The sequence below is a fragment of the Myotis lucifugus genome, unplaced genomic scaffold (genome assembly GCF_000147115.1).
Source record: "Myotis lucifugus unplaced genomic scaffold, Myoluc2.0 scaffold_4913, whole genome shotgun sequence".
Lineage (NCBI taxonomy): Eukaryota > Metazoa > Chordata > Mammalia > Chiroptera > Vespertilionidae > Myotis > Myotis lucifugus.
This window is the reverse complement of record NW_005875961.1, coordinates 2,434-10,866: the sequence shown is the minus strand read 5'-3', so window position 1 is coordinate 10,866 and position 8,433 is coordinate 2,434. Positions and strand designations below refer to the sequence as shown.

Sequence of the window (8,433 nt, the reverse complement as noted above, 5' to 3'; positions counted from 1 at the left end):
AGGCAGAGCAGAAGGCTGGAAGGGGAATGGAAGAATTTCAACTTATCCTGTAGATTTTTACTGTTTCTCTGACTAGGGGCGACCACTACATATGGGGAAACAATCCATGTGAAGTACCTGACTGTCTTCTACAATTTTATATCTAAAGATACTGTCCTTTATGCACAGTATAAACATGAAGACAATCCCCTCAGGGCAGAGCACGAATCCCCCGCCCCTTACAGAAAACAGAAATAATTATATAATGGTTACCAGTCAGTTTTCTCCTTGTTTTCTTGACTGTGAGGAAATTTAGGCCTTAACTTCCATGCTTAGTTGCAGAAATCCTTCTTTGCTGAGTCATCGTATGTGTATCTTCCTTTCTTCTTGAAAGTTTCTGTTCTTTCCTTTTTCTATTTGCCTTGATGATTGGTTTGATAGGTGCCTCTGAACTTGAAGTAGTCTCCCACTCTCTGGTAAGCAGAATGGACTTTAATTTAAAATAGGGAATTGCTCTGCTTGATATCACAAAATTATTCTTGGCATTGCCCCCAAGTGCAGTGCTTGAAGGAGAGTCTCTTGGGATTGAAAATCCAGTGATGTGACAGTCTAGGTGTGCTAGAGGCCAGGTCCTGCCCTGTTACCCCTACTTTACCAGCCTTCAGCATTTCCCAGGCCACCTCTCACCCTGCCCTACAGTCCTGCAGAAGGAGGGCACCTGGGAGAGGCCTCTCTCTACATTCACTTGTCAGATCCAATCCATGCATCCATGTGGGAATTTTTTGGGGTGTTCCCATTCAACAAATACTCATCAAGCACTTCCTAAGTTTATGGTACTCTCTCTGGTAGTTCAGATACAAAGAAAAACAGAATAGAAAACTAATTTTAATAAAAATATTTTTTAATTGAAGTTTTATTTTTTTAATGCATTTTTATTGATTTTTTACAGAAAGGAAGGGAGAGGAATAGAGAACTAGAAACATTAATGAGAGAGAAACATCAACCAGCTGCCTCCTGCACACCTTCCACTGCGGATGTGCCTCAACCATGGTACATGTCCTTGACCAGAATCAAACCAAGGACCCTTCAGTCCGCTGGCCAATGCTCTATCTACTGAGCCAAACCAGTCAGGGCAATAAAAACATTTCATTAAGTGGCCTTTGGCACATTCATGAACTATTTTTCAACCTTATTTGGTGAATGGCCTCAAAGTGGAGCTGAAATTCACTCTCTCCCCAGTTTCATGCATGGGTTCTGCAGCCTCTCAGCTCCACTGCCCCTGAGATTGCTAAAAACATGCATGGTCATGAGTAGGCTTATGGGCCCACAGTGTCAGAATCCTGCTCAGAGGTGGTTTGGTCAGCCGATTGGTTGATGCTGCATCATTTGACCCTCAGGGTGTGAAGCTCACCATTGGGGAGTGTTTCCTCTTGTGTCTACTAATAATGGACCCATTGACCTATAATGGAATGAGGATGTCCCCGTAGGGAGGGAACACTGACCACAGACAGACTGAGACTGATAGTGCCCTGTGAAGAGGGAGGTCAGGAGTCTGCTTGATCTTTTGCCCCCACAGTGATGCTGGCATGGGCCATATCAAATCAGTGTCCTACAAGTATGCTGGGCCAAAACCGGTTTGGCTCAGTGGATAGAGCATCGGCCTGCAGACTGAAAGGTCCCAGGTTCGATTCCAGTCAAGGGCATGTACCTGGGTTGCGGGCACATCCCCAGTAGGAGATGTGCAGGAGGCAGCTGATCGATGTTTCTCTCTCATCGATGTTTCTAACTCTCTGACTCCCTCCCTTCCTCTCTGTAAAAAATCAATAAAATGTATTAAAAAAAAAAAGTATGCTGGGAGGAAAGGCTGTCCTTTGTCCTCAAGATTACCCTGATGGCTCTAAGGAGGCCACAGCTACTTGGGGATTCCTGGGACTAATCATGGTACCGTGTTGGTGTGGAAGCAAAAGGGGTTTCATTAAATGTAACCTCCCAGGGTGATCTGATCACATATTTCTAACTGGGCAGGTCACAGTTGTACTGGGCTGCTTATCTGGCACTTTGGCCAGACAGGTCATGCTGTGCTGGCTGTTCCTAAAACACATAGATAGGAAGGTACTGACATCAGGCCAGGCCTTGAGATATGGTCTCATGGCCCCTTCCCAGCACGCAGGCCTTCTTTCTCAGAAGGCCTGGAAGTCTCATTCCAAATTTGGGAGACAAAGGACTGGGAACAGTATAAATAAAGAGAGTTTCCTCCATATTGGGGGCCCAGAATTTGAAAGACACATTTGTCTCTGGGCCTCCACAAAATTTAATAATAAAATGTAACTCTTGCAGTCAGCGCTGCAGTTCAGCTTCTGCTTCGGCAGGGTGCTGTAACTGTAGTCAGGTGGCCAGCTTAATAAAGGCTCTTAAATTTAAATTCTGAGTCGGTGGTCTATCTCGCTGAGTGAACCTATAACAACAGTGAGTAGTCACACTGCAGGCATCTAGTGTTTGTAGTAAAAGGGTTAACACACCTTTGAACTGCCTCTTTGAAGACCCCTCAAGAGAAACCACCCTCAACAGAGCATGGAATCTCGTCACCTGCCCTGCAATCCATTCCCTGCCTGGCTTTCCTCCACCTTCAGTTTTCTCCCTTAGGTCCCTCCTCACTTCCAAGTGCTCAAAGGAAGCTACAAACTGTCATTTTGAAAAGCATTTTCTCAGGCTGTTGTCTGGCTTCCAGGTGTATCCTCTGTTCAGTTCAGATAAACTTTTATAAATATTCTGTACAGGTTTTGAGTTTTAACATGGACATTGGATATTGCGAAGTGTTATAGTTGGTGAAGGGTTTTCTGGTGCACCACATGAGCAACTAAAGACATATCCATGTCACAGATAGGACTGGGCTAACCATGGGGAGGGATCAAGGGCATCAAGTGGTGGCAGCACTTGGACAAAAGGAACTGGATCTCTTTGAGGCTGAGATCCGCTGCTGACTGACACAGATGTGGGCCTCCATGGGTCCCTGTGATGGGCCGCAGTGTCCTCACTGAGAAAGGAGAGGGCTATACTGGGCCCTTTCCATGGTTTGACTGTGACCCAGTGCTATGCTTTAGGCAGTGGTTCTCAACCTCTAGCCTTTAAATACAGTTCCTCATGTTGTGCCACAACAATAAAGTTATTTTCATTGCTACTTCATAACTGTAATGTTGCTACTGTTATGAATCGTAATGTAAATATCTGATATGCAGGATGGTCTTAGGCAACACCTGTGAAAGGGTCATCCGACCACCAAAGGTGTCGCGACCCCCAGGTTGAGAACTGCTGCTCTTAGGCAAGACAGAGAGTGTCCTCTGCCAAGAACTGGAACAGAAACCCTCATGTCAGCCTCTTTTCACTCCCTAATCCCATAATCAAATCCATCCCTTCATTTTCCTACCATACCCACCAAAGAATGAATCAACACTGGACATGAGAAAAACATCACTGAAATTTCTTTTAGAGCAGCAGAGAGCTCAGCAGAACCAAAGAGGGGCTGAGGAACTGCCATTTCAGGCTGGGAATTCACAGAGGCCACGAAGGAGGAAGAGCAGGAGACATCATTCCAGAGCCCATCCTCCTGTAGGCACACACAGTCCCCACTGAGCCAAAGTCATTAGGCTCATCCTTCTTCCAGTTGCTATAGGTCAGCCTCCCTCCTGTCACATACACAAACTGGCCTTCGGTCGCTTCATCTGTGATGCCCAGGAAGGCATGGTCATTGGCCACGTCCATGATGGCTTTGTTCTCCTCGGCATTCTTGGTGGTGGCCACGGTGGCCTGGAGCTCAGCACACAGAGCCTTCACTTTGGAAAAAGGCATCTTTTCACCGTTGGTCACATGGAGCTTCTTTCCAGATCTCTTGCCCAAGGAGAAGGTTTGCACTGAAATCACAAAGGACGGGTGGGATTGACTTGGTGTTGTAAATGTTTCCCTCCACTTCCCCAGTGGCTCAGGGTTCAGGATCTGGAAGAGGAGCTACACACAAATGAAAGAGAAAAGACAAAAGATAATTTGGAAATACTGGGGGGCCAGGCGGGTAAGTCCAACTCAAGAGGAAGGACTTCCACCAGTGCTCAGCCGCACAAACCATTTTTATAGTCAGAGGTAAACAAGGTAGTGGTTACTATAGTTACACTGTTCTTGTGAGTTTCACTTGTTTTGACCATAGTTTCACTTCCTGCACTTCCCTCAGCCCATTAGCTTCCCAGATAAGATCTAGGGAGTGTTATAAGGTCAAGCCTAATTATGCTAAGAGGACTGAGCCCTCTAAGCTGGGACTTGTTTGTGACTTTGCCAACAGGTCAGTCCGAGGCTTAACCCTATATCGGCTCCCCACAACTTGGCCTGGAACCCAGGCCAGTAGGTGACTACGGCCTTGTTGGGGAGTCAGGACTCTGAAAAGGAGCCCATGTGCAACCCCCTTGGGTCAGGTCCTAGTGAGGAGGAGCTCCTCAGCGTAGGGAAGGCCCTAGCAGAGCCCCTCCTCTCCTGGGGGAGCCTGTCCTGGAGACAGTCCCCTGCCCAAACTGCCCCAGTGCAGGTGGACAGGGAAACATGCATGGGCACCGCTGCCAGGCTTGGACACCATGATAGAAAGGGGCAGGGACAGCCATCTGAGAACAGTGGGTGCTGAGGAAGGAGCGAAGATTTGGAGGCAGCAGACCTCCATGCAGTCTTTCCTTTGCTGCTTCCCACCTCGGTGATGCTGAATGAATTGTCTGTAAATCCTGGACCTATTTTCTCTCACATGTAAACGAAATAAGCATAATGCTCACAAACAGCAGTGATCAGAGGACAGAATGAAACCATATTATGAGAAAATGCCAACCTAGCACAGGCCCTGGTATATAATACATGTTCACAACTGTTAGTTCTCTTCCACCTCCTGAAAGCCCAGAGCGCTCAAGGACAAGGGGAGAGCAGGAACCCAGTGGGGCAGGAAGAGGCTTACATTTTTGATGCGGTCCAGTTCCGCCTCCAGGCTCCTCAGCTCTCTCTAAGTTAGCCAGCTTAGTCTCCATAACTGCAAAGCAACGGGAGAAGGGCATATATTGTGAAAAAGACCCTAAATTCAAGAACAGAGTATTTTGGAGGGGAATAAAAGCTTATTAAGAAGTATTTTTATTCCAGAAAAATATGAAAACAAAAGGAGGTGATAAAACAAAACAACTCTATTCCTGCCTTCTCAGACATAATTCATAACTTTTATAAACTGTAACTCTGAAACAGCAATAACGGTAACTTGAAATCTGTAGCTCTGGATTCTTTTCTTCACATACTGCTTAAATACTGCAATATTATACTCATTTATAGGAAAAAAATGAACTCATTCTTTTTGAAAAAATTTCTTAATCATGCATTTATTTCTTATTCCAGATGAGCTCTTTAATCTCTATTATGAAAACCCGTTTGCCATGACCACAACACTCTGTAATGACCAAAGACTCGTCACCAGGAGACTGTGCATTGGAAAGTGCCTGTGAGTGGGCGGGGCTGCGTGCGTGGTGAGGTGTGCTCTGATGGCCGGGACTTGATCTTGGTCTCAAGGAGCAGAGGGACTGGACTCTGGGTCTTGCAGCACCGAGGGACTCGGGGGAGTCATGCGGTGTGGTGAGGTCACTAATCCTACCTAATAAAAGAGAAACGTGGTAATTAGCCATACCTCCGCTACCCTTCCCATTGGCTAATCAGGGCGATATGCAAATTAACTGCCAGCCAAGATGGCGGCCGGCAGCCAGGCCGTTTGAAGCGAACATGAGGCTTGCTTGCTTCAGTGACGGAGGAAGCGAACATTCCCCACCTGCCACTGCCGGCCTCTGCGCTTGCAGTTTGAAACATTGTTACAAATATAGAAGCTAAACAAAACCCCAGAAACCTGCTCTCAGCCAGCCGGGATCTCAGAGCTGGAGTTGAAACAGTGTTTCGATTATAGAACCCAAACAAACCAGATATCTGCTTTCAGCAGCTGAGGCCTCAGAGCTGGAGTCAAGCCTCAGAGCTAAAGCTGGCCCAGAATTTAAAAAAAAGAAAAAAAGGAGTGGGTTGGGAGCTTCAGTCACCTGCCAGCCTGAAAACAGCCCTCAGCCTCACACCTAGACTGGTCAGGCACCCCAGTGGGGACCCCCATCCAGAAGGGGGTGTGACCAGCTGCAAACAGCCATCATCCCCTCACCCAGGCTGGGCCAGGCACCCAAGCGGGACCCCCACCCTGATCCAGGACACCCTTCAGGGCAAACAAGCCAGCCCCCACCTGTGCTCCAGGCCTCTATCCTATATAGTAAAAGGGTAATATGCCTCCCAGCACTGGGATCAGCGGAGCCACGAGGCCTCCCAGCACCGGGATCAGCGTGACAGGGGGCAGTGCCAAAACCCCCTGATTGCCCCGCGGCTCTGTGTGTAACAGGGGGTGGGGCCACAACCTCCCTATCCCCCCTGCTCTGTTCATGACAGGGGAAGGCGCCCCAACCCCCTGATCCGCCCTGTTCTGTGTGTGACAGGGGGCGGTGCCCCAACTCCCCTATCGGCCCTACTCTGTGAGTGACAGGGGAGAGCTCCTCAACCCCCTGATCGGCCCTGCTCTGTGTGTGACAGGGTACAGAGCCCCAACCCCCCTGATGGGCCCTGCTCTGTGAGTGACAGGGGGCAGTGCCCCAACCCCCTGATCGGCCCTGCTCTGTGCGTGACAGGGGGTGGCGCCGCATCCTCCCCATCCACCCTGCCTTGAGTGTGACAGGGGGCAGCACCCCAATCCCCCAATGGGCCCTACCCTGAGCATGACTGGGGGTGGCATCGCAACCTCCCGATCCGTCCTGCTCTGTGCATGACAGGGGGCAGCGCCCCAACTCCCCAATCAGCCCTGCTCTGAGTCCGACCAGGGGCTGCACCTAGGGATTGGGCCTGCCCTCTGCCACCCAGGAGCAGGCCTCAGCCAGCAGGTCGTTATCTCCCGAGGGGTCCCAGACTGCGAGAGGGCACAGGCCGGGCTGAGGGACCGCCCCCCCCGCCCCCCGAGTGCACAAATTTTTGTGCACCAGGCCTCTAGTATTCATATAATTTTGATGGGCCAGTGAGCAAATATTTATGTGAGTTCATCATTTTATTTTTGTTGTTACTAATTATTTCACTTTGGATTAATTTATTTATTTACCCTATTCATGCCTCGATTGCACCAGGGATCTTATGAACAAGACGATCTTCATGCCACTCTTGTGTCAATAGACTTAGACCCAACTCCCGAAGGGACCAGTTTCCCCCCGCGCATCCTGGAGCCTGGCATTGGCTGCTCCAGCTGAGGGAGCTGGTCCATCGGCAGGGGCCACGAGGGGTGGCCAGCAGAGTTGCAAGTCTGTTCTCAGGCACCTGTGGGAATCCCTTCAGGCCCCAAGTAGGACTGGGAGGAGTGAGAGTGCTGGGTCAGGAAGCAGAGGGGAGGTCTGCCAGTGGGCAGCAGAGAAGGGCCCCTCCCACCTGGCCCTCGAGTTCCCCAGCCAGTCCTCTCAGCCCACACCATGCTGAGATGAGCTCCTTACCTGAACTGTCCCCATGATCTCCTTTAGACCCTTCACTCCTTGTGTCCCAGGAGCCCCTCTACTTCCTGGAGGCCCCAGTTTCCCTGGAGGGCCCTGCAAGCCTCAGAGGCCCTGCCCCAATGGAAGATGAAGGACATGTGACCCAGTGTCTGTCTCTCATTCTCTTCCTCCAAAAGCTCAGCACTAGATTCACGTTGACTCTAGAAACCACAGCAAACTAGTGGTGACCTGAGAAAGAAAGACCTCCTGCCTCCAGCGCCAGCTGACCGGGTTGCAGATACCGCCTCTTAGGGACAACCACACACCACCGATTTCTGCTTGGAAAGGTGGGAGTGAGGTCACAGCAGCGTCTTTATTTAGGAGAAAATGACAATGTACAGGAATTATCCTGAGAGATTCATCCCCATCATAATGTAAGAGGAGCCTGCTCAGGGCTCTGTCCCAGATCCCTCTGGGGAGTAAAGATTCAAGAAGTCAGACCAGTCTCGGGTACCTGTTCTCCTTTTTCTCCCTTGGCTCCGTCTCGCCCATCTCTGCCTGGGGTGCCATTGGTGACCGGGATGCCACAGGCAATCACTGAGCAGGCCTTCTGGGCATCTTCACAGGTTGTGGGTTCTGAGAAGGACACTGTCACCACACACAGAAGGGTGGGAAGTGATACAAACCAGAACATGGTCCTCACCTGGTAGTGGAGAGAGTGAGGGAAAGAATTGCATCTCATCCCGTGTAGCCAACATCCGCTACCACCTCTGGTGTGTTGGACCCTGTGCTCGGGACAGCAGACACGCCAGCTTTGACTCTGAGTTTCTCCCAGGCTGCTAGGGAGACAGACAACGTACACATTCCATTATCAAAACCATATACTTTTTTCCAACTGAATTACAATTCTTAATTCTTA

General features: G+C 49.6%; 1 pseudogene; it reads right to left on the bottom strand.

Moving 5' to 3' along the window:
• Nucleotides 1-3,515: 3,515 nt before the first annotated feature.
• Nucleotides 3,516-8,208, bottom strand: LOC102425439 (annotated as a pseudogene).
• Between the last annotated feature and the right edge of the window lie 225 nt (nucleotides 8,209-8,433).